A 26,974-nucleotide genomic window follows, 5' to 3' on the forward strand; every position below is an offset into this window, starting at 1 on the left:
TAACAATTCTTGTTGATTAATTAATAAAGATTCAGAGTTATCCAGCTTTATTTACTTTGCTGCTCTGTACATTTTTGCTTTAGAACCAAGTAAAGTGTTTTTATAGCTTCCTTCAGGATTTATCTGCAAGTAGACGGTTTGCCGTTCACATTCCTGGGGGTCTACACTCTGGTCATAGTCTCCAGGCTATCAGTAGAAGTCCAAGGATTTTTATGTTTTGGCCAGAGTAACTGAAGTCTGGATGTGACAGAAGATTTACCAAATTTTGATTTAGATAGTTTGATTTCTATTCTGCAGTGTTCCAGCAAAAATCAAGGTAATACTGCAGCCATGTAAGAAAATGTCTGTGGCTAACATCAACTTTCACTTGAGGAATAAGTATACAACTGTGCTATACACTGACCATCTCGGCAAGAATCCCCAAAACTTCTCCACTTCTGAATTCACCAGGGCAGAACAAGATTATGTGGTGTTGTGGGTCAAAACACTTTAAAGAGAAGCACACTTGGCACAATATTTTCATCATTTAATGAGAGAATAAATAAATATTCAGTTATTACCTTTGTCTTGGTTTCATGGACAGGGTCTGTTGCCTTGGTCTGTCCTTACTGTTTGCAATTTGATCATCAGGTTAGATCAACTACCTCTTATTCACACATTTTGCCAAAGGGTTTTATTTTTTTTTTTTACACGAGGAGTCAGACTTAAATATTTATTGATATATAACATCTATGTGAAAGCCAAAAAAAGCTTCAAAAAGTGAAACTAGAAGTGAGAGTTGAAATTCAAAGCTACCAGATTTAAGATGTTTCAAAGATTTCAACCTGTTATATATAATGGTTTACAAAAGTGCCTTTTGAAAGTCGTTTTCCCTAACACTTCTGGGTTATGAGTGAAATCTCTTCTGTTTGCTATTTTCATGATGTTCAGACACTTATCTAATACAGCGTGAAGGATTCGATCCTGAAAAAACACCTGCAAATGTAAATAAATCAACTGACTGTGACCAGAGTTAGTTAACAGGCGCAAGAAAGTAGTTAAGTAGAAAGTAGTTAGTAGAACTTAAGTTCTGCACTACAAACAGAGCATATTCAAGAAATAAATGAAAAGTAAGAGGGGGAGAGAAGAAAAAAAATCAGAGATATGATTTTGAAATAAAGTGTAAATGAAAAGCACGCATTCAATATGAAGCACCAGACCATGTTAAAAAATGATACTACCCTAAATAAAACAAATAATTGAGGCATAAAATCTAGAACTTGATGATAATCAAATTAACTTTAAAAAATAACAGAAGGAAAATGCAATCCTTTAGAACTAGAGACAAATCAGTTGAAGAAAAATAAAAAGGATATATTGCTTGGTGAAACCAAAGATGTTTAATTTGTCACAAAATAACACTACAGAACAATAAAGCTATACATACAACAAAAAGAACATTAGAGTTATCTGTATTTGAAACAAGGATCCAAGCCTCAGGTGTTTGCAGGAATGGCTGAAACAAGATTTTAAAGGGTTTTCAAACCACTAATAGTTTTATTTTCTTGCTTTACTTATTTTTACACAAGCAGTTGCAAAGTGATAAACTACAGGATAAGCACAAAGTGATAATAGAATTTGATAAGACAGAACATGTTCAGTGCAGTATAATTCATACCAGATGGTGAAACTAGCAGAAGTTACAAACAAATAAATGATGCTGTTCATTCAAGTCCAACGCTGACCTCCCAGAATTCACAGGGGAATGTCAGATAAAAGAAAACATCTTTGCCCCAAAGCACAATTTGATGGCAGCTACAGTACAAGAAAGCTCATGTTTAAGCAATCACCTGACTTCTTCCACTTTTACTGCTTGACAATATTTTGGCCCAACACCAAATCGAGTCCAGTTCTAGGACCTCAATGCAGTTGCGAAATCCTCTCATTCAAGGTACGTTTTTCCCCTCTCTTCCACCACTGCTTGATAGCACCACTCTCTTTTCATAGCAGGGAGGTATTCCTAGCTCAGTCCTAGTCCAAGACTTATTGCAGACTTCTGTTGGACTCTCAGGGGATGAAAAGGGGAGAAACAGCAAGACCATCAGAAGCATTCATTCTTGACCCTCACAAAGGTTACACATGCCCCAGGCCTGACTTGTTAAAACGCAAATAATCCTATTTGCTAAAGGGGAATTTTCATGAGACAGACTCCTGCTAACAAATAAATACTTCAAGACTATTGATTACCATCAGAGAGACCATCATCTGGTACAGTTTTGCCATTCCTAGTCTGAGCAGCCTTCAAACTAGCAGCTAGAAGAAAAGAGTCTTTATTATTCCATGTCAGCCACCAACTTCCCTCCAGGCAGGATAAGATTTGCCAATATTTTCTGTAACACATTCATGGGCATAACAAGAAAGAGTATTGCTATTAACTGGCCACAGCACTGACTTCACACTTATTAACTTCTCTGATCTCCTCTTCCTCTGTCCCCAATTAGCAGAGGATGCTTGTTTGTAAGCTTCAGGCTGGAAGCCGTCACCCTCACATCCAGCTGAATGTGTGGCAGTAATTGCTCCAGCTGCAAAGCTGCCTTTAAGATAAGAGGTCCCTCCAGCCCCGGGCCTTTCTGCAGCTGTGTGCCCTCCTGTCAGCCTGGCTGCTGCAGTGGAGTCTCAACCTTGCTGGGATGACTGCTGTGCTTCCAGAGCTCTTTGGTAAAGAGTAAGGGCCTGACTCCCAAGCGCCTTGGGCAGCGTGCTGTCATTTACCTCTATGCAAACTGGGTATAACATACTGCTGGAGCAGTACATTAGACAGATGAAAACTACTAAGATCAAGCTAACAACATGAAATGGTTTCTTCTCAGCAAGAAACTTCAATAAGTCTCTTTAAATTTAAGTGTAAAATTCTCTTTTTCTGTACTGTAGGTTCAGCAGGGGCTGATGCTTTCACAAGCAAGCTTCTGAGTTGTTTTTTTTTACGCTTCTTGTTTTTCTCACAGTTCAGCAAACACAATCAAGGCTGCTCTGTAAAGGTATTTTACCAGGCTTACCTGATTCACACAGCAGGTTGCAGTGACAAGAACAAGATATCTGATGTGAAAGCAGACTGATCCAGAGGAAAGGAATAGTAATCAAAGATAAAATTGTTAATGGAAAGGAGAAAAAAAATTTAAGGAGCTATGCAAGCAAAAAATGCTGGTAAAGAACAATTGAGTTGTTAGCTTTAATTACAGACCAAGTGAGAATAAAAGGAGGAAAAAAAAAAAGTACTGTCTCCTAAAGATGAAAGTGGTGCTTCCTTCTCTCCCTTACATAGTGTAAGGAAATAAGCCCTTAATGTAGGTGTCAGGATGAATTCAGCAAAAATGCAAGCAAAGAAGGCAGGACCATCAAAGTAGTAAAAAAGAACAAAGCAACACCATACACAATTGTGACCTACAGCCTGTAATGGCCCAGAAGAGAGACATACCTATTTGCTTACTTTGGGGTTTGTTTCTTTTTTTCTGTGGTTACTAGTTCTCCAGTCTGTTTCATTTCTTCTCCTGGTAATTTCACAAAATATGCTTTTACTACTTATTTTATAACTGAGTGGTTTGGGGCTTAGTTGATTTTGTTTATTGTGTGTGGGGTTTTGTTGCTTTTTCTTTTTTTATTTTTTTTGTTTGGTCAGACGTAACATCTTGTGGAATAAGAATGAACAGCTTGAAAGAAAGTGCGGCTGTGCAGCATCTTTCCCCCTACCTACAGGGGTAGAGGCTGTCATAACAAACTGTTTGGAAAGCCAACAGTGCCTAAGTAGTTCAAACATCAGCAATGTTACGTATCCAAGCATGTCTGAATTGCAGTCAAAGGCAGAACTGTAGAAGCTATCTTTGAACTAGACAGCTCGTGTGCCAACAGCAATGTATCTCACATCACCACAGTTCTTCCTTCACTGTTTCAAATGAATTTCCTGATGTGATCTATATGAAGAGAATTATAGAGTCCAGCACACCTGGGCAATACTAGTAATAATAGCATCTCTTTTGTAGTAGAATTACAGTGATGTGCAAGGAGAATATGCTACATTAAAAAAAGAAAATTTAAAAGACTTTTAATTAATCCTCATGTTTTTTTCATAGGGGAACATCATTTTTCCTTCTCTAAACATCAGAAAAATCTATTCATTACATTCAATAAGTACTCTATCCATCCATCCGTCCACCTGTAGACAAGAATATCTCACAGTATGATGCATTTCCATCTCTCTCCATGGAATCCCAATATTTGCTGTTAAATAAAACAAAGACAGGGTCCAGTCTCCAGGCAAATGGTTTGGCTTAGCTATACCCACACCACACAGCACTTAGTATTCATCTTTCCCTGAGCCTCAGTCACCTTAAGTCATGCTTATCACCTCTGTATGTTTTCTTTCCAGTTGAACGTGTCTAGACTACTGAGAAATCTGTGTTGCAGTCTACCAGTGTTTCACTGCCTGAAACTGGGAATGTGTTGGGGGCTCTGTGTGTAGCCTGAGTGTGGACACATGGTAGTGCTTGAGGATGCCGGTCTTGCTGGGTGTTGTTGGAGGACTGCACGGGGCAGAATTGCTACACTGCATATCTCTCATGGGTGGGGATATGAGAGCTACACGACTCATCCTATGCCCCAAATTTTACCCAGACATTGTTTCAGAAAATTCTGGTGCCAAAACTATGACTGGGAGCATAACATTTAAATAACATTCATGATGACAGAACAGAGCACATCCTCAACCCCACTCCCTGCATCTGGTTTATTCAGCAATGTAGATAAAGCTTATGATGCACACATTCCTGACTAATTTTTCCACTTCTTTTGTCTTTTCTTTTCCTAGAATACCCCTGACAAAGGGATTGCACAAGGCAATTGAGTCAGTGGAATCTTTTAACAGGACCTAGCAGTCAGCAAAGAAAAGAATAAAGTCAGGAAGCAAGTATAAAGGAACAAAAAACTGACTGCAGCAGGACATTACATGTAATTAATATTAATCCAAAGGAAAAAGAGGCTCAGATAGCCATGTCAGCAGTATTTCCATTGATGTGGTGACCTACTCAAACATACAAAATATTTTTTCTCCTGTGTCACAGATCCATTACAGAAAAGCTACAAAAGGTATCTCAGGGTCTGGGGGCTTGTTTGCTCTTATTCCCCCCCATTCCCCCCCCCCCCCCCCCCCCAAAAAAAAAAGAAAGAAAGGAAAAGAAAGAACAAGCTAAAAATCCAACTGCAGAAAGAGACAATAACAACTCCTTTTTACTGACAAGCTGCTCTAGCAGTTTAGTTGGGTTTCTTGCTACTTTACTATTAGTTATGAATTTTTGAAACCCTTTTCTCCTTGCAGAGAAGACACAACATAGATGATGTGGGCTAATCATGGTGTGTGAGCCAACACTCCCATTAACAGGGGCTCTGATGCAGTCACAACTGTGCTTACTGCATCTGAGCACTGATCAGTCTCTGGCACTGAAAACCTGAAGTATAAATGTATACTGCAATCACATTTATAAAAACACCTACATAGAAAGAGAATGAATATGTGCAAAAAGGATGTGCCCTGTTTTTCCAGGGAAGTTCACATTACAACTTATTTTGCTGCAGTTAGTCTTCAAGTAAATGAAAGTAAAATCATTATCTGCTGACCAATGTAATTAAAGAAGTGATTACTTTAACAAGTAATTGGTAACAAAGTGCATAACCAGTCACCAGAAGCACAGACCATATGTTCTTAAATATGACCAAATCATTTGCATAGTGTTTATGTGCAATAAATAAAAACCAAATGAAAAATCTGCTGACAGGGAATAAGTAGCAATAAGGGTAGAGTGATACGTTAAATCCCTCATTCTGGATCATTTGGGTAATGTTCCATTCATTTTAGATTCATGAGTAGAAGCCTTTACAGATTGGGCATGCATACCATAAATCTCAGGTTATCCATTATTAGGTGGCATTCTGCTGTTTGCAATTGTACATGTTTACTTTGTGCATAATTAACTGCATAATAGCTGTCTGTGTTCTGCACAGAATTTATACACAGACTCTCATCAAAACAAATGGCTCTAGAAAGTAGGCCAGTTCCATTAAGCTATCCACAATCTGCATTTTCTAATACTGCTTCTCAGAAAATGGAGTTGGAGCTCCGATTTTCCAGCTGCAATTAGAGTAAAATCCAGTCTCTCAAAAGGCCCCATGTTCATGTTTTCAGGGTGTTTTATTAAATCTTACAGAAGTAGTTGGAACATCAAGGGGTGGAGACAGAGCAAAGCTTGAGTATACATAACAGAAACTGGGATGATACATTTCCATAAAAATAATAAGTACGGAGCAGATTTGGACAGGCAATTGATCATTGCACAGCTCCATGCTATGGATCAAAAAGTTCACCCTGCAGTTCTTCCATTTCTGTGCATGATTACCACTACGAGATCAACTACTTCTGCCATCCGGCTTCTTTATACACTGTATGTCAGCAAAAGCTTCCAGACTTCTTTCTCCATAATACAAAATCGGATGGAAAAGAGAAAAAATAAAGTGAAATAAAATCATGTTGAAAGAAAGGAGGGAAAGCTACTAATCAAATAAAATAAGGCTCAGAGAAAGAGGGAAAAGCTGCTAATAGGAAGGTCTACAGCTACAGATTAAAATGAGACAAAATATAGAGAAATGGTGAATTTAACTGCCTCATGGAACTGCAAGATGATGTCACTACATTTTTAAATTATCTAGATGCTACATAAAGGATATTTAGTACAAATGCAGGTATGAAGTGAATATTATTTTACAGCTTATATGCCACACAAACAAAGTGTTTTATAGTAGGAGTTGTTTGAAAAGTGATTACTAAAAATGTGTGGGAAAAAATCTTATAACCTACCCTTTTGTTTGAAGGATGTACTGTGATAAAATGTTGTTATCATGGTGCAAAATAATATAAATATTCATAATAAATAAAATCTCTCAGACTGGGCAGCTTTAAGCTAAAAAGCATTAAGAATGTAAACAGTCCACTAATGCTAATGAGCTTCCATTTTTTCCATATGAAATGTTGAAGGCCTAAACATGAGAGAAACAAATTATAAGCAAAATTAATTGCAAAGATAATTGCATGCCTTTTACATAAATTCTTTTGTTTCTGTTGTCTTACAGGAAATGCTCATGTAAATTTACATTTTTTTGTTAAAAAAAAACTATACCCTACATTCATTTGGAGAGATGGGGAGGAAATTGTTTGTTTCCTGGTTTTCATTTTTTCCTTTAGAAGAAGCTGTGGTTTTCTTTCAGGACAGCACTGAGAGACGTTTTTTTTAAATTATTTTTCCAATTGCTTTGTTTGGGAGGGGTAGCCCTCAGTCCACACCTTGCATGCCCCAGAGAATTCTGGTACATCTGGTTTCTGTATTGTCAAAATGTAGGATTTTTCATTTGAGGAAATTCCAAGATCTTATGAAGCAAATGACAGTGCCTTTCCAATATTCACATTAAAACCATTATATATTTCTACAGCCTGACATGGTTTCCTTTATTTTTTTCAAAATTCTTCACTATTGAAAATTACATATCAAAACATATCAAAATCAAAACCAAAACCTGCCACATTCTGCAAGATGATGTCTATACATTTTCAAATTTTCTAAACATTACGTAAACAATAATTACTACCAACTCAGGTGGGCAGTGAGTATTATTTTACACTGATCTGCTGCATAAATAAAGTGCTTTATAACAGGAATTGCACACAGTCCTCATGCTGATTAGTCCCAACGTATTTTTTTCTTTCCTTTTGTTTTTGAAATACAAGGGTTGAGAAGCTAGCAAAAAAAAGTCCCTCCTGCAGGATTTTCCGGGCTGGGGTTTATTTATTTCTTCTCAGACATTGTAACACTGCTGCTTTATACCCTTCTTTTTGCCAAACACCTCGTTCTTAACAGCTGCTTCTGTAGATTGCTGGTTTGTATTCTTTTTACAGATGATTTACTAACATATACACTTACCTAAATTTAAGAAAACAGCTCAACAAAGGCTCTTAAGAACCCAGTGGAAGGCAATAGAACTTTCTGCTTATTTCCCATTTATGCCTTTGAGAATCCCTACCCTCACCCCTGAGAGCACCATTGTACAAGTCGAAATAAAAGTCTGCATTCATCAAACAGCTACTCTGGTAGAGCCATTCTTTTCATTCAAAAGACCTCATCATCCTTCTTACAAAAAAAAAAAAAAAAAAAGGAACAAGAAAAGAGATGGAGCTCTTCAAAGAGAAGAAAAAGAAAGCTTTAAGCATTGAATGCCACCAGAACCCATGCACGTTCAAGAGGTACATGTATAAAGCCATGTACAGGTGGGTCTTAAGCAAACTCTCCATCTCAGTTACAATCAAACTCAGCACTTCACTTTGAACACCTGATGCTCCTGGCTTTCAGGAGGCTCGTTGATTTTCATTAATTGAGCACTTGGTTCTTTTCAATTTGTGTTTTCTCTTGTAATGTTTAGGTAGTATATGCACATTATTTGTGTACAAATGAATAATATATATGTCTTCAATATGCAATTTAGAAACACAAAAATACATACACATGCTATGCTGTGAAAGATTATCCCCAATATATTTTGTAACAAGAAATATACATAAAAGCATGGGTTTTTTCACTAAAATCTATCTGCTTGTGATTTTAACATCCTCATGAGGCTATTTTGTGCCACAAGAAAGGTAAAGGAATAAGAGAATGAGAAAAAGATACTTCGGGATTTGTATTGTATTTTTAATGTTGTTGATTTATAGTACAGTACTGAGAAGCATACTTTAACAAAATGAGAGCCTTCACTAACGAGTGAAATGCTCATTAAATACTAAATATGCATACTATGTATACTACATTTATATTATAAATATAACGTATTTATGTAAACACATTCTATTAATATATTTCTAGAAAATTAATTAGATTGTATGAATATGTGTAATTATATAAAAATTAATATATTAAATATATGTGAATACATACTTATAAATATTATTTTTATAAAAATATACATACTAAATGTGCACAGTAAGAACAAAAAAGCTTTCTCTAGTTAGTAATCTTCTTTTTAAATAACATCTGATGATATCAGGGTAAAAAATTTTCCCTTTCTTAGTAATACTCAATGGTGCATGAGTTGCTCCTTTGTTAGGGCTTCAGAGATCTGGAGGAACAAAATTGCCCAGTTTGGCACCTTCTTCTTCCTGGAAGTAAGCAGTAAACCAGGGAATGTAATGTATGTCTACAGTCTATAATTAGTCAAAATTTAGGTAGATGAATTCCAAGGAATGGCTAGAGAGGGGAAGGGTAAGTCTGAGCAGCTTCAAAGAGCTATGCTAGACTTAGCCATGGTTTGTTTTGTTTGCAGCAGCTCAGGACAAAGAGGGAGTAAGGACTTCTCTGCTCCTTCTTTACCGCTGGGTTATAGTCCTCTCATCTGACTGACCACAGTCATTGACAATAAAGGCCTCTACATATAAATGGGTAATGCCTGGTTTGCCTCCCAGCCTCTGAGGTTTAGTGGCCTATTTTTGATCATTCCTCTGTGATGTACCCTATAAAACTTCTTTCTCTGACAAGGAAGAGACTTGAGACACATACTTTGGCAATAAGCACACATATTGCAGATGTGTAATTTGGTCAGACAAATCCAGCCTTTTTTGTCTGCTCTAGTTTCAGCATCTACATTAGTGCTGCTTAAGGCTTGTCTAAGACTTTAGTTCTCTGACACAAATGCTAAATTTTTTTTCCTGAAAGCCTGTGGAGGTAGAAATTCTGCAGCACCGGGATTTAATCTGGTCTGGTGATCTGAATCATTCTAAAAAAAATCTGGGACAAAACTCGTAATCTGAGTAACTGAGCAGGTAATGTCTGAATCCTCACTCCATTTTTTGGTTACTCTTTCACCTTGATAATGTCCGTCAGATGTGATCTTCCCTTTCAAGCTCTTTCCATTCTGTTGAAAGAGCTCTAACATATTTCTTTCTCCAGAAGTTCTTTGTGTTGGGATAGAGAACTGTCCTACTCTGCCTCACCTGATGATCTGTATTGATATGCGGAAAAGACTCTCCACAACTCGAAAGTTGTAAAGGTGGCATGGGGAATCTTTCCTCCAAAGACATGCGAACCGTTCACAGTATTTAGCTTGGTATATCTCAAGTTACAAGTTACATATGCATTAGGTTACACAATATGCCTATACATATTCATTACCTAGCCCCGCCTAGCCCCGCTTTGTATTATAATGAGCTCAAAAGTTATTTCCACATGCCCTGCACGTGCACAGTGCCTCCTGGTAGTCATGGACAGGGGTTTCAAGATGAAGTAAATGAGTCTTCTTCAGGGCTGAACTTTTCCACCTTGTCCCCTTGCATGTGCTCACTGAGTTCCTGGTCCAAGTCCAAACCTCAAGGCTGGTTTAAGCTGGTTTCACGGTCCGAAAGCAGGATCTTTTGGTCACGGTGTCTTTCTCTTATCAGTGGTCTGGCATCTTACCCCTATCCTCCCCTGCATCCTTCCCTTTTACCTGGCCAGTGTGATAAGTATTGAGAATGCTATATACATTGTTTAGCAGGCAGCTACAAAATTTAGCAATGCCAGTGATTCCCACAATCAGCAATTAACCCTTAAAGCATAAGCCCCCTGTATCAGTATTACTGGGAAAGCCAAGCCACAGGGTAAACAGGCCCTACCCGAGGTGCTGGTGGTGAGACTGTTGTGCATTGTCCTAAATGAGATCTTACTGCAAAGGGTTCCAGTGGCTCTTTCACTCCAGCAAGCTGGCAACAAATTTTAGTCCTGTTGCAAACTTATCCTGACAACTGCATTCACTTCCAGGCTGGTCTTAAAATCTGTAGAAGAAATTCTACTAGAAGCTCTGGATTCCATTAAAAAATAGTTTTAGTCACTATGCAAATTTACATTTTGTAGACAATAAGAATGAGGCATGAATTTCTATTCACTGGGTAAGAAATCTTATTCCCCTGTGAGCCAGTATATTTTTCAGGAACAAAGAGAATCATGAACGTTTAACATATAAAAGCACAAAATCACAGGAAATAATTGAATGTAAATTTATTTCATCCCAAACATCCATTATAACAGCAGACATTTTTTAAATGAACTGATTTTACATCATGCATGTCCGAACCATCCTATTTCTCTCCACTGGTTAGAAGGAAAGATTCCAGTGAGAAAACTAGGTGAAGATACCTCATCAAAAGCTAAGCAACAAAAATGCCAACATTCCTGTTTTCTGATAGAGTTTTTGTTCTTGCAAATTATACATATAAGTTTAGAGCTCAAAGCCAACTTCTCTAGTGAGTTGTAAATATTTACAGTTATTATCTGGGATACCATCCTGGGTCACTGCTACATTTACCTTGCTGATTTTTCTTATTCTAGGATTTTGATCAAAGATTTTATGAGAAAAGTGATATTCCAACCCACTAGTTTTGCTTATTCAAAGTAGCAGAATTTTTCCTAATGGTAGAATGTGTTCTCATCTCTAAACTGTACTGTGTTCAGAGTAAAGTCCCAAGGCTGGTTTTCTCAAGAATGCTAAGCTGACACGTGTGAAAGTGATGACTGCTTAGGTCTATACTCCAGCATGTGTATACAGATGGAAATAAAACAAGTTATATTTATACTTTACGTTACTGATTTCTCTTTTAGTATGAAGAGGAATTATAATGTCCTGGGCATTTATAACTGTTCTGTAAAGGATTCGATTATAAAAAAAATCTACTAGCATTGACAGTAGATCCTTTTCACAATGTGTCTTTCAACTGTATTATGCAGAATTTACTTAATGTTTGCTGCTTCTATATGATTTGTTCACAAAGCCATAGAAAATGAGCACTCTACAAGTTATCTGATATAAAGCACCTATGAATGTTTTTTAAGTATTAGCAGAGATCAATACTTAAAGTCATGACTGCTTTTTACAGGGCTATACTTGAATCCATACTTAGAGCAGTTTAAGTTGCTTTCAGAACATGTTTGTGGTTAATACAAGAGGAACATATTTATAGCATCAGGAACTGTTACAAAGTGAGCTTGATCCCCCTCTTCAACTGCTCTCTATAAATATCAAATCAAAAATATAAGAGCATATTCAGTTCCACTGTAAACACAAATGCTTCTCAAATATGCTGCCTCACAGTCAGATTCACTGACATTGAAAGTGCTTTACACAGCCATAATCTCCTAACTGTTGCACAATGACAATACTCTGATGTCCAACAAGCAATTTCTTGCACACTTGTAAAGTCAGCCCAAACCAAACCCTATATTAATCATATCAATAGTATTGACTGTTTCATTTATTTTCTCATCTAAGTCTCTCAGACATACTTGAATAAGCATGTCAACCCATAATTCCTGGTTTCTGTTTAGTAATGGGAATGACAAAGGTATAGTCTGTAGCAATTTGTGTCAAACCAGTGTCATGTTATTTTTAACTGTGTTTGGTAGGGAATTTGAAGTGTTGTGAATAGGGCTATCAGTCTCTCTACCACCTACAGCATCTTTGTAGACAATTTTCATCACATTTGAATAATGTTTTGGCACAGGAACACTTTGTCTGAGATCTGGAAGCACATTCATATACAGTTTTCTTACATTTATCATGTCCCATATAACCTGGAAAAGTTAGAAAGAAATGTGCCATTTTCTTTTCCATCTCACTGGAAGTTCTGCTAGTTCTTGTCATCAGTAGGGCATAGAGGCCACCAGAAACAAAGCCAGGCATTCTGCAATGACTTATCCAAACACTAAGTTAGAAATAACAAGGTGTCTTCCCTAAAAAGAGACACTATCACTTTCTAACATTGGTGTCTGCTAAGTCTGTAAGAGTCAAAAGAGGCTAACTTTACTCTCTCCCACAGCCTAGTAATGCATAATCAAAGAGCCACATATTATATACAAGGGAAGATGAACATACTAGAGAGGACATTTCATTAACAAAAGAGAGAGAACTTCTATCAAAACTCAGTGAAGACGCTTCCCTAATATTTGAGAGACTCTTTTATACACAACAGTGTGAATTACTACTGCCTGTACTCTGGTCTGAGGAGCAGTCAGGGGCTTACCTGCAAAGAGTGGCAGATCACCATGACAACTTATATCAGTCTGGATGTTTCTGATTAGTTATTTGTGGTAGAAGTTTAAATTCTGTTCCTTCCTTAGTAGTCTTAACACATGAACACTGAACTAAGAGTGTATGTATTTATCTTTATTTTCCGTTTACTATTATTTGCCTTTGCTGATAGCTCTCACTTTCTGCCTCTGTCATTGTATTAGCTTGCATTAAATTTCCACTAACAATAATGTGATTTAGGCATTGCAAAAGGAGCCATGAAAATGAGAATAAAGAAGTTGCCCTTAGCACAGAAACTTTTTAAGAGGTGTTACTTGATAAGACACCAACTATATACATATGGGAGAAAAAGAGAAAGCATGTTAAGATCAGAGATAACATAAATTTTTCCTATAGTAATCAGAATTCATGTACTGTTTCCTTCTAAGGAAACGCTAATGACCCATCAGTTTGCACAAGCCAAACAACCAATGCTAGAAGTTTAAAAAAAAAGGTGCAAATTGTTCTGTTTTAATTGTCGAATAATTTCAATTTCTTCTACTGTGGGTCAATTGCTGTTATAAACAAACTATGTTTCTTTCAGATTATGAATGTTCTTTCTTAATTCATCAGGAGATCTTTCCTATTTTATTCTTTAATACAGAACTCCATCTCTTAGATTTAGTGGGATGAGATGTAATCTAAGGAAATCAAGGGTTCTACTGTGCATGCCATTCTTCTCTCCTTACTAGAAATGGAACTACTGGTATTTTGAATGGAGAGGACAGTGCTTCACCACATTAATCACCATTATTTAACAGAAGAGTCAGATACCATCCTTCACTTCTGTCTTGAAACATCCCTGAATACAACACCTTTGAACTTTTGATGCTCAAAATTAAAATTTAGAAAAGAAATATATAAAGTAATATTTTAAGTAATAGTTACCCGATCAAACATGTTTGGTTTTTAACTGAAAACAGAAAGGAAACAGGAAATATTTAAAGTCTCAATACCACAGCGATGCTCTACCGTACACAGGTTCTTTTTGAACAGTTAGTGTTTGTTGGAACCCTGGGTTTAGAGAATTTAGGTTTCTGGGATATAACAATATATATATGTAATGATATGGAGGATTTTGGGTGTGGATTTGTGCTTCATCTTTTCTCCTTCTTCTTCACAAATCTGGCTGTTCTGGTATTGGATCAAAAAACCCGCACTGTGGGCCATGAATAGATAGTTATTGGATTATAAATAAAAACATATTACTTAGCATTTCTTAATTGGTTGATTTGGACATTTACATGGCCTTGGAAGGTAGAACTCAGAGCCATTTTCCACCTTGTTAACTTGGAGGCACACTCTGTGCAGCTGTGCTATAGATAAGAAAACAATAAACATCAATTAGAAGAAAAGCCAGGTGTCTCCTGCGTTTCAAGCCGAACTCTGAGTAAAAGAGCTCACGATTCAGAGGCAAAACAAAAACAGAGAAATTAAAAAGTGTTTATGTAAACGCAAACTGTGAAAGGGAACAAGAAATCTAAAGGTCCATCTAGATCAGGATACTGTCCCTGACTGCAAACATAATGTGTGGCCAGCAGGACTAGGGAAGTGATCATTCTCTCTTGGCACTGATGAGGCTGCATCTTGAGTACTGTGTTCAGTTTTGGGCCCCTCACGACAAGAAAGACATTGAGGCACTGGAGCATGTCCAGAGAAGGGCAACAAGACTGGAGAAGGATCTGGAGTACAAGTCCTATGAGGAGTCATGGAGGGAGCTGGAATTGCTTATCCTGGAGAAAACAAGACTATGGGGACGCCTTATTGCTCTCTACAACTACCTGAAAGGAGGTGGTAGCCAGGTGGGCATTGGCCTCTTCTCCCATGTAACAAGTGACAGAAGAAGAGGAAATGTCCTCAAGTTGCACGAGAACAAGGTTAGTTTGTTAGATATTAGGAAAACATTTCCTCACAAACCATTGGAACAGGCTACCAGAGAAATGGTAGAGTGACCATCCCTGGAAGTGTTCAAAAAACACATGAATATCGCGCTTTAGGACATGGTTTAATGGTGGTGGGGCTAGGTTGATGGTTGGAGTTGATGATCACAAAGGTCTTTTCCAACAATGGTGATTCTTTGATTCTAAGAGTGAAAATGAGGGAAGCACATCTAAAGATTCCCCTATTTTCAGCTATTTTCAGTTCAGTTTGTGATTTAAAGATGAGATGTTTTCTATGATAAATTCTAGACACTAAGAACTATACAGAAGGCTATATTATTCTCAAGAGATAACAAGTGACCTATCAATAAGCCAATTCAATTATCAGAAGTAATTTAGCCTATGCTTTGCATGGGTTAATTTAACTTAATTTAACTTAATTATTACTGAATTATGTTGTATGTATTTGCGCTAGGTGGAGAATTAAATGTGGATGTTTTTGGAACAGAGAGATAATATTTTATTCCTAGAAACTTCAATGTTTAATGCAAGGGCAAGCCTAATATTTTACCATACACTCAGTCAAAGATATTGAAATATGAAACACACTGTTGCTGTCATACGCAACCTCAGTCACCTCAGATTTTGACATACCAAGAATCTAGGAAAAAAGTTGTAATGTTGCTATCACAAATATTTACTGTCCCATTACTGCAGCTGTGTTAGAGATATAGACACAGGTCATTTCTGTGAAAGATCAAGACATTGTCATTGTTAGTATTTAGCCTTTTCAAATCCATTTAAAAGAGACATAATTAAAAATCCCCTCAGCAACCTTTTCTGGTTCATAGCCTGGGCATGGGGCAAGTAATTACTGACTCAATTTTACTGTGTTCTCTGAAACCACTTATTTAAATGAACATAGATAATCTCTTCTCAAAGGACACCAATTTTGTAGATATTATATGGCTGATCAAGTTCACTAACTTGTTGCTGAAGGTACAAAATTATTTCTGTGAAATCAAATAAGCAAATCACTACCCATGGTCTTTGGCAAGGTAGTGTGCTGTTAGACTTACCCTTTCAATGAGGTGTTACAGGGAAGCCACATCTGCTTGCCTTTCTTAACAGATGGAAGTCAAAAGACCCCCAGCAGTACTATATTCATGCTTATCCTCATGTCCTTGCCAGTGTTCTTTTAGCCAACAGTCTATGAAGTCCTGAATCTGGGTCCTGTAAGCTTGAGTCATTGCTGAACATAATGTATTTTGTGATATCTACATTGTCATTGCACAACACTTTTATAATATTATTTATTGAAATATTGTCAATACTGCACACATGAAATTGACTTTGCAGAGGCAAACCTTTCAATTTAGAGGAACTTTTATTTCCACTCTTTACAATAACCTTTCCCAGACCAGTCTTCACAAACAACTTTCACATATGTAATTTAAGGAAAATAATAATTTACTTGCTACTTTGTGAAATGGGTGTGAAATGATAAGCAGCCCCCCTGAATCATCTGCCCTTGATAGATGACCCAGAATCCAGTCTCCAGAGAGCTGCATCCTGATCTGAATTCTACGACTGAAGACTGATTTCTAATACAAGTCAGACTACACTGTAACCCAGCATGCATAAAATGAGTAAAGGACTTTATTTACTCTTATCTCTAAGTAAAGCTCCAGCTCTTCACTCTTTTCTAATATACATTTAAATGACTTCAAGCCCTCTTTACGTTCCTGTCTTAAAATGATACTTGATATATTTCTGTATTGTATGGTTTGTGCTCAAGAAAAAAAAAGCAGCCTCATTAGATATTCACTTTGACATTCTAGTCCCAGAAGAAATAACATTAGTTTCATACTTATCCATCTGCTTTTTGTTTCAGCTGGAAAATCTCTGCTTATAATTTTCTAGGGACATGTGGGCGATTTTCCAGTTGTGCCATTAAAATCCACTACATCCTAAAAACATGCTAATGAATGTTCTCTGGTGGTTATGCCTGCAAAAAAAGCAGTGGAAAATGTGTCCCACAATGAAAAAGTTTGTCATTCACAAGCAAAATTCAAGTGATGCATCTTACTTTTTTTGGCTGATATGAAACCTTAGTTTAACATGTCTGCAAACATATTTAAATACAAATAGTTTGAATTTCAGAATAGAATACGTAAAGTACTTTTTAAAGCCATCTCTCACAAGAAAAGGGCTGACCACTCATATTGCCGAGCAACTCTATTTTGTTACAGGGAACCCAATATCCAATTGTAATGATTTGGGGGGCACTAGTTAAAAGTAATAATTTGCATGAGAAATATTCTCATGCAAATTCTCTCTTCTCATTAGGAACTGCATCTCTTTTCTAAAATTGGCCAGCAGCAGTTTGGAGTCAGCCATCTGCCCAGAGGTCTTTTGTCTGTATGAAATGGCAGGTGAGCATTGTACAATCAGCAGCGTATTGATGGAACAACTAAGTGGTTCAGAAGTAACAGGGGAAAAGAACAGAATCTTGCTTGGTCCTTCATAGTGCTGAGATAGTAACATATTGCACATTTAATACTACGTCCTACCAAGAATTTCAAAGACCTTTACAAGCATTCAAGTTAGAAATGATAAGTTAATGATAAGTTATATCAGTTCTCATGGGCAGGCCTTCCATTCACCTCTTCTAGCATTTTTGTTTGGTTTATTGCTGTATTTTTTCCTTTTAAACAATTTTTATACTGGTTTAATTTTCCTCTACTCCCCTATTCTTTTTTTAAATTTTCTTCTTTTTTTGTCTATCCATTAAAATTAACATTGACATGTGGAAGTTGTGTATGCTCCCTCCAGCTTTGTGTTCTTATGAAACATTCCTTTGAGCAGAGACATTTTAGACAACAGACTCAGAAAAATTGACCGGAAAGAAGCAGGCCCTGGTGGGTTGCTGTATATTTGGGGCTTTTTTCCTGGATTTTAAACTTGTTTTTGAATATAGATCTTTAAAAACTCACAAAGACAAAAACCACAGGCACTCAATCAATGCATCCAAATTAATTGATTATTTGCATTTGCTGAATTCTGATTTCTGATGTCTAAAATCTTAAAGTGAGTTCTGTTCATGAAGTTTTGTGTTTCTGTCTTTCTTTCTCTTGAGGAACTGTATTTACAGACTTTTAAACTTCTCCCAGAGGAATCATTACACTCTGATATATTTTTAAAAAATAACATCTTATAAGCCTACAGTTCATGTTTATGATATATACAAGCACAGCAGAAATCAGTTCCATCCAGACTGTAAGAAACTGGCTTGGCTTCAGGAATCAGCATTTTTTTCAATCATTAAGCACCAGTTAATATGCTTCATTTTAAGTTTGCAGATGCCCCCACTGGAATATGACCTCCCTTGGGCTCTCTGTAAGTAATTTCTGACAGAGGTTAGAAAAGACTGAAAAAGTGAATATGCTGTTGTACCCCCCCGTGATTCTTCTCAGCTAGTATCAGTCTATGACTAAAGAACATACTGAGAGAAAAGTTATAACTGTACATCCATATTAAATAACCCTTTTTAAACTCCTCTTCCTTCAATTCATTAGCTCACCATTAATTTCTGTAATAACATAACTGTGTTTTCTTGTTTTATTCCTTTCCTAGCCAAGAATTCTCAAACTCTGTTGCCAAGTTGATTGCTGCAGACTACTAAACATAGAGGTAAATACTCCCTCATCTACTGCATAAGAGTTGAAGGACCTTTGCATATTTTCTGATATCAGGAATAAAAAAAAAAAAAAAGGCTCTGGCTAATTCTGATTAAGTGCCAAGTTATAAAGATCTTATACTTTAGTATTTTTGGATAGTTATATTCTGCTCAGTAAGTTTAAAATCTAAGCCTTCAAGATTCCGATCACTCCAGGAGATTGTTTGAACTGAAGACCAGCCGATAAAACAGAGCATCTAAAATGCTAAAGCAGAAATATTGAGCTGATAGCAACAGGACATGTGATCCTGTGCACTGAAATATGTTCAGGGACAGATATTTTAGGGCGTAGATTGAAACTCATCTAAGCATACCTCAGAGATCCAACTAAGCCATCCAGTATTTCAGCTGAAAGGCCTATCACTGCTGAATGGTGTGGTCCAAATATCCTACCACTGGACAAAGGAATCATTATGGAATAGGATGTGCTGCTGATGGAAAAGATGGTTAATCTCAGAAAATATTAAAATAAGCACCTTACTCTATGGCTTCCACTCATCATACTCATTGAAAATATCAATGTTATAGGCAAAGAAGCACCACCTCTGTTTTTACTGTAGCAGTCCAAGCCAACTATTAAAATACCAGGTCATTATTGTTTCTGCCTGCATCTGCATGCTCTCTCCAATGACAGCTACATCACGTTTCTTATTAGGAGTTTATCTCATTGCATAGCTCTCACTATAATCCTGTGATTCATTACTCCTTCTGATCTGAATTATTTTTTTGGGAACTATTGGCAGCAAAATGAGTCAAGTTCAAATATACATATTCCTTTCAAATTTGACAAATGTACAGCTTCTGGCTCTTGATGTAGTGTCCTGATTTCAGCTTCTCTTTCCATCCCTGCACCAGGGAAATGTGAAAACACTTATGTTTACTTCCCCTGGTTATTAGAACATTCATTGTAATAGAATGAAGAGTACATGTATTGAGAGCATTCTTATAACATGTATATTATTAAAAGCAGCCCATATACCTAGGGGCGAAACTTTTATACAAAAGTACTAGACATTTCCCAAGTTTAAAATGCTGCTGAATAAATGTACATTTAAATTCATAGAAACTTCTTTTTACATGCCAAAGTTCTTAAATGCATTACTGGTGTGTCTTTCCAAACATCTGTGGCACTAGATGTTAAGAACCCAAAGAACATTATATAGATGAATGCATTTACTAAATTTGTAAGGATATTATGGATGGTTCAAAAATACGTAGATATACATCAATACTTAGCTCTCAGCTTCCTCAACATGAAAGAGCCTCAGAATCCATTTTCAGGGGAGAAGAAATATTTTTAATATTATCAAATGCTTATTATATATTGCCAGCTGAATTATAGGAAAACATTTGCTGATGGAGAAGTCACAAAAATCATAATTCATTCATAAATTCATAAACATTCATAAAATGTTGTTTTTCACACTAAAGTTTCCAGCAACATATAGGGGCTTTTTAGGTATCTCACCAAAAACTTCGGTTTTGGCTTTGATATTTCTCATAGTTAATGCCAACATTTTTAATGTGGAATTTCTCAAGGAAAAAAAAAAACCAGCCACTCAGAGGGCTGATAAAAGAAGAGATGTAACTAAGACTGTGCTTCTGCAATGTCATCAAGTGAGCATATTTGCTTAAGCAGAAGATTTTACTAGGTCTTTGTTAGTTTTGGACAGTTCAGAAATGTAGCCAGTTCAAATAGCAGTGGAAAAGTTTTATTTATTCAAGGAGGGTCTAAGCAGGGACCCAGGCATTGAGGGGATTGTCTATCCTCACCTCACTCTGAGGTGAAGACAGAGACTAAAGAGCACCTTCTTTTGCAGTCAACAACCTTCTTCTGTTCTGATGCCTCACCTTCTGTTGCTGCTTTATTCTACTTTGAAATCATATGCCTACATTCATGACAGAACGGGTGAAAACAGTCTTGAAAACACGGAGATTCAACAGCTATTTTTACAAACTTTCTGAAAATGTGGGATGAAGAAAGACTCATACAGATTGCAAATATACGTGGTGTGGGCCATCATAAGGAGGGAAATAAAGTGCCTCTACTGTCACCTCTTATCGCAGAAATAGATGCATAGTGAAAGTGGCAGGAACCTGTTGAAGGAATAAAAAAAAAATCCTGGACTGTGTTTTACCAGTGCTCACTTCACCAACTATGTAAACTATTGCATGGATCTAAAACCAGTTATACTAAGTGGATACTTAGCAAGCAAACCACAGAAGTAACAATGCAGCCTCTCTGCTGGTCTAGAGTCTATCTGCAGCTGCGGAGTTATGCATTACAATGGAAAGTTCTCTTATTCCCAAACATGGCTCCAGAGAAGGTCTGCTCAGCTACAGCTAAGTAATACAATTAATTAGCTTTCAAAGCAGGCTCTCATTCCCATCAGTAAATTGAAGATGTTCTGCTTCACAAGTCCTGCACCAAGGGAAACCATTTCTTTTCTTTGGAAAACTCCTCTGGAGCTCAGTTGTCCCTGCTTCTCACTTTCTCTCCAATGGATTAATTAAGCATATCTGTGTTTCTATGCTTTAGGTTGATGGAGTTTATGTTTCTCCAGTGGACATGACTTCCTTCAGGATTAGATGAACAAAACTGAGACAATATCTTCTGAAAAGTAGCATAAATGCTTTTACAAGAAAACATTTGTGTTTTAGCCTTTTGTGGGCAACTGGGGGGGTTTTTTCTGGTACATTTTCTAGTTGCTGAGAAAATTGTATCTTTGCTTCAGAGATATAATAGCAAAAAGTTTCTCAGTGAGGCATAAGTCTGGGACACTGATAAACATATTCCCAAACATTACATTGTCAATGTAAGATCCACACCACAGCTAGCAGCAGGTATTGACTCCTTTCTCATATGAGCTCTGGAAAAAATGCATTCCTGATTCTCCTCTAACACCTCTGCTCAACACCAAGTATTGCTTATACTTTCCATGGTTATGGTTTCAGCATATAGAAGATTTGCTTTTGTTTTACTCTTTTTATTTTCTGACTTTTATGTTCAATTCTCCATCTTGTGTTCTGCTTTTTATTTCTCTCTGTTAGTACCTATGTTTGGAATTTTCAGTCACAAGGGAACAAAATACCCAAATCCCATTAATGTTCAATTAGATAAACAGGTCTAATGGAGAGCCAGTGAAAATCCCAACCATTATTTTTGACTGTTCTAATTTAACATGTTATGGCTCATTCTTCAACCGTAAACTAGTCTTCATTTTCTAAAAGATAGTAGTTTTAGATTATGTGTTAGGAGGAAGTTTTTTACTGTGAGGGGTGAGGCACTGGAACAGGTTGCCCAGAGAAGCTGTGGATGCCCCATTCCTGGAAGTGTTCAAGGCCAGGCTGGATGGGTTCTGAGTAACTTGGTTTAGGTGTTCCTGTCCATGGCAGGGGGAGTGGAACTAGGTGACCTTTAAAGTCCCTTCCAACCCAAACTATTCTATGATTTTATGAAAGAATTAATCAATATTTGAGTGCAATTATAACCTAGAAAACTTCCCACTAAGCCCTCTCCCTCTAACCCAGGTGCTGTCATATCTGGTAAATGTTGATCCAGATGGCCAATTTCAGTCATAACCAAATTTAATACAGCACTTCCCATTGTCTTTTTCATTCAGCAGGCCACACACAAAGTCCTAAACAATGTGAAATACAGTTAACATCTTCTTTGTGAGAAGAGACAAAGAGTATAAACATATTTTATTTACTTACTTACTTCCTCATTCAGAAGTTTTAACATCAGGCTAATTAGGAGTCTCTTTTAGTCAAAGGTATTTTTGGGGGGTGGCCATGTCCAGGTGCTGGAGCTGATGGGCTGCAGGGATGGCCTCTGTGAGGAAAAAACAGGGGCTGTCCTGTGTCAAACAATGCCAGCTCCCACACACCCACCACAGGACACTGCTGGACCCTTCAGCCTGGTGGTGCCTTGGGGAAAACATATTTGAGAAGGAAAAAAGGATGCGTAGCAGTGAGGAAAATAATACTGTGGACACCAAGCTCAGAGAAGTTGGAAAGAAGATGCTCCAGGACCTGGAGCATGTATTTCCATGTAGCCCATGGAAAAGACCACAGCACAGCAGGTAAATATGATGGAACTGCAGCATGCAGAGAAGAGCCCGAGACAGAGCAGGTTTATCTGGAAGGACTATAACCCATACAGTGGACCCACGATAGAGCAGGGGAATAGTGTGAGGAACAGGAAAAAGCTGTGAGGATGAGGGAGTGGCAGACAGCTCAACTTCTCACTCTCCATCCTCCTGTTCTGCTTGGTAGGGGTGGAGTGGTTAGAGGAGTCAGGAATAGAGGACTGAAATTGTACCTAGGAAAAAGAGGGATTGTGAGGAAAAGCATTGTTTTGTCTTTGTTTTTCACTTTTCAATAAATTGACGAAAGATTAAATTAATTTTCCCCAAGCCAAGCCTGTTTTGCTTGTAACAATAATTAGTAATTGATCTCTTTGTCTTTATCTCAGTCATGAGCTGTTCCATTATGTTTTCTTCCCTTGTCCAGCTTAGGAAAGGGAGTGAGACAGCAGGTGGGTGGGTGTCTGAGAGCCAGATAGATACCAGCCAAGGTCAACCTACAGCAAGCTTTTATATATCCTTGGTCCAGGGAACTTACCAAAGTTAAGATTCTAGTTTAGGAGCAAGCATGTAGATTATTCCTGCATCAACAAATAGCTTATACTTAAGGAGTCAGAACTTTTACAGTAAGGTGCAGACCCTTTCTCTCTGTTTCTAGCTTTTTGAGGTTGGTTTTTTTTTTTTTTTTTTTAACAAGTTGGAAATTTGGTTTTAACTAGTTTAATTAACGATATTTTGAATTATACAATGTACCTTTTTTGCTGAGTAGCATTATGTAAGTACATAACAAATATGATTTATTGTACAACAGTGATTAAGTGAGCATAGTCTGCTATAATAAACAGGTTCATTGTATTAGCAAAGGGTCATTTTGTACATACTGATGTATCACCAATCTCCAGTATTTTCTATGTCAAGAAATGAGATAGATATGAGCTTCTCGTTTTTACCATTTTATCAAAGTGCATCCACTGGAACACTGCATACTAGTGGAAACCACTTCTACTGGAATGTGGCAGTATGAAATATTGTTCACTAACCAGTCCCATTACTCATGTTAGAAGCAGGATGACATCAAAGGAATCCAACTGCAGAGGCTCGAGTGGTGAATAAAACTAATTAGAGTCACATTTAGTATCTTTATGTGGTTTATGTCAAACTAACGGTATGTCTGTACTTTCCATGGCAAGTAATAGGCCTCTTAATTTTTCCACAATAAATCACTATAGTTGTCCATCTCAGATAATACTTGAATAATTGAAATTACAAGAATTTTGTTAGAGAAGAATTTTAATCTTCAGTCTGCCTTGCCAGAAGGAATGTTAACATATAAAACCAGTTTTGTGGTTAACGTTTCAATCTGAGGTGTGAGATAATAATAACTTCTATTTTTGGAACCAATGTAGACTACTCAGATCAAAAAAAAAAAAAGGACCATGCTACTTATTATGATTCGACTAGTTTGAAAAAAATTCACTGGTAATGAGAAAGAGGGTTTTCTTCCTTTTTCTATTATATATGACTTATCCTATGGAAATAGAAAAATTATTAATTATAATTAATGAATTCACTGTGTCCATAATGGCTTTAGACCATTATAAGTCAGAGCAAAACTTGGCTCATTTAGTATAAATACCAGGAAAAAAACCCCAATATTTTTTCCTTATGCAAATTCAGGTGATCTGAATTATTGACTTTTTGATGAGAATAATTTTCCTATGTTTAAGAGTGCACAAAAACAAAATCAGAAGGGAGCAAATATGCTTTTCACTTCCTTTCTGTAAAAATATATGGTATGTAAGATATATGTCAAAGGTGATCCCAATTTACCTCTGAAAATCCAGACCTGGTGAATATTATGAAGGAATTATATCTACGTCAAATTAGGCACATTAATATAAAGCATTCATTTGAAAGATAGGTACCTCAAATCCATTTCAAAGATCATAGAATCTCATGAGTTGGAAGGGACCCACAAGGATCATCAAAGTGCAGCTCCTCGCCCTGCATAGCACAGCCCCAAGAATCACACCTTGTGCCTGAGAGTATTGTCCAAATGCTTCTTGAATTCTGTCAGGTTTAATGCTGTGATCACTTTGAAAGAGGCACATCGAATCTACCCTAAAATAGAATGGAATACATGCTCAAAATAGGTGAAATAAATAGCAATGTCATTATTTTTTTCCTTCCAGATTTGAAAAAAAGACTAAGAGGTCTGATGGGACCAGTTAAATTAGATGATATCAATCTTGTCCTATGTTTCTTCTAAAAAAATAAAACATAAACCAAAGCCATACTCACTTATTTTTTTTATTCATTATTACATAAGTAATACACATATAAAATGAGGATGTCAGGCAACGCCCACGTAAATGTGGGTCAAGAAAGTAATGTTTGCCTCCAAGTGCAATTCTTATTATCAGTGATAACAGAGCCTTCATAAGAGCTATTACAATTTTACACCAAAATATATAAATTGCAAGTCAAAATTAGTTCTCATTCATTTAAAAATGGTGGAAAAGACACCAGAGATATGGCAACAATGTCTATTATGGTTTATTATTTAAAAGAATTTCTAATTAATATTTTTATTTTGCAGTAGTAAGCATTTGTTAATATTAATATTTAATACAAGGAAATATTAAATGTGTGCAACATAGTAGAATAAAATCGACTTGCTTAAAATTCTCACAAAATCAGAAAATAAGCTATGTTTATATCTGAACAATTTTGTTCTGGTTGTAATTACAGTGATGAATGTTATGGATCAAATCCTCCTCATTTAGAGACAAATTATCATTGTCAGGAGGGAATTTTCTTCTGTTTCCTTCTGTTCACTCACACAAATGCAAATATGTGCTTTTAAAGTGTTTTCTCCTTATAAAACACCACAGTTGTGCATTTCATAAAATATAAGCAAGGATCTAACACAGTCACTAGCTATGTATATGCTAAAGAACTAACATTATTTTTAGCAACTTTCAACGAGATTCTGTACAATAATTGGCATGTCAAAATGCCATATTTCAAAATTGTTTACTTTTATGTTCCCTAATGAAAGGTACTCCTGGTGTTTTCCCAATACAGAGAGTTTAAAAAATAATCACCTTCAGAATGTCAGTTACATTTTGCAGGACAATTATATATAGGCCATATGGGTTTGATTTTTTAAAATAATCATTAAAATTAGTTGCAAGCAACTAAATAAATATAGCATTACTATATAACTAACACTTAGTAATGTCCAATAAGAGGCGTCTATATAGTCAATCACTTTCCAGCAATTAGATAAAATCTGATTCTGGTTTAGTTCTTACAAATTTATCTTTTCTTCTAGAACATGTGAGGCCATTTTTATGAAGTTCTGCATTTCAGACTGAGACACATATATCTCTACCAGCCATGCTGGGAGTTGAAAAAGCTGATCTCGTAAAAACAAGAATTTGTATTTGCAGTAATGAAATTGATATGATGATTTCTTGTTCGAACACAGTGAACAGCAAGCTAATTTAATAAGCCACCACTACAGATGAGACATACACAAGTCTTTCAAAAGATATTTGCTAACTTAAATGAATTTTGCTGAAAAAATACTAAAGGGTGCAGTAATATTTCATAATGAGAAAAACTCTGGCATCCTGACAAACTAATCTTATTTCAGCTAATCTTATTAGCAGAACAAGCATTTTTGGAGACCTGTGTAAGTGCAATACTTTCAGATGTGTTCTACAGCATTGTGGTACATGTGGAAGGCTTTGGAAAACATATTCTTACTCAAATTTTCAATAGTTAGGTATCAGACTCTGAGGAGAAAAAGTCTGACACAAAAGTGTTCTTACTGTCAAATGAGTCTGTGAAACTATTATGGGAAGATACCCATTTTTAAAAAGTCCTTGAGTATTTAAGGTAACAATATCATGTTTATTAGGCAACCCCTCAAAACTAGTTAGTTTTCTATTTACTTGTGTGTTTTGACATTTACCCACTGAAAGTTGCTTATAACCTCGCCATGCCCTGGAACAATTCAAGCATCCATTGTTCTAACTGTCTTTTTGATGAGGCCTCTCACTTAACAACTTAAATGCATGCTGGTCTAAGCTCTGTTC

The 26,974-nt window shown here is 36.6% G+C and overlaps 1 long non-coding RNA gene across 2 annotated transcripts in view; it reads left to right on the top strand.

Moving 5' to 3' along the window:
- Positions 1-22,521: 22,521 nt before the first annotated feature.
- The window catches only part of LOC116440523, a 31,406-nt gene continuing 26,953 nt past the window's right edge, over positions 22,522-26,974 (top strand). For both annotated transcript variants that reach the window (XR_004238657.1, XR_004238658.1), the window contains exon 1: positions 22,522-22,865. This is a non-coding gene — a long non-coding RNA (uncharacterized LOC116440523). The remainder of the gene's footprint in view (positions 22,866-26,974) is intronic.

The sequence above is a fragment of the Corvus moneduloides genome, chromosome 3 (assembly GCF_009650955.1).
Source record: "Corvus moneduloides isolate bCorMon1 chromosome 3, bCorMon1.pri, whole genome shotgun sequence".
Classification (NCBI taxonomy): Eukaryota; Metazoa; Chordata; class Aves; order Passeriformes; family Corvidae; genus Corvus; species Corvus moneduloides.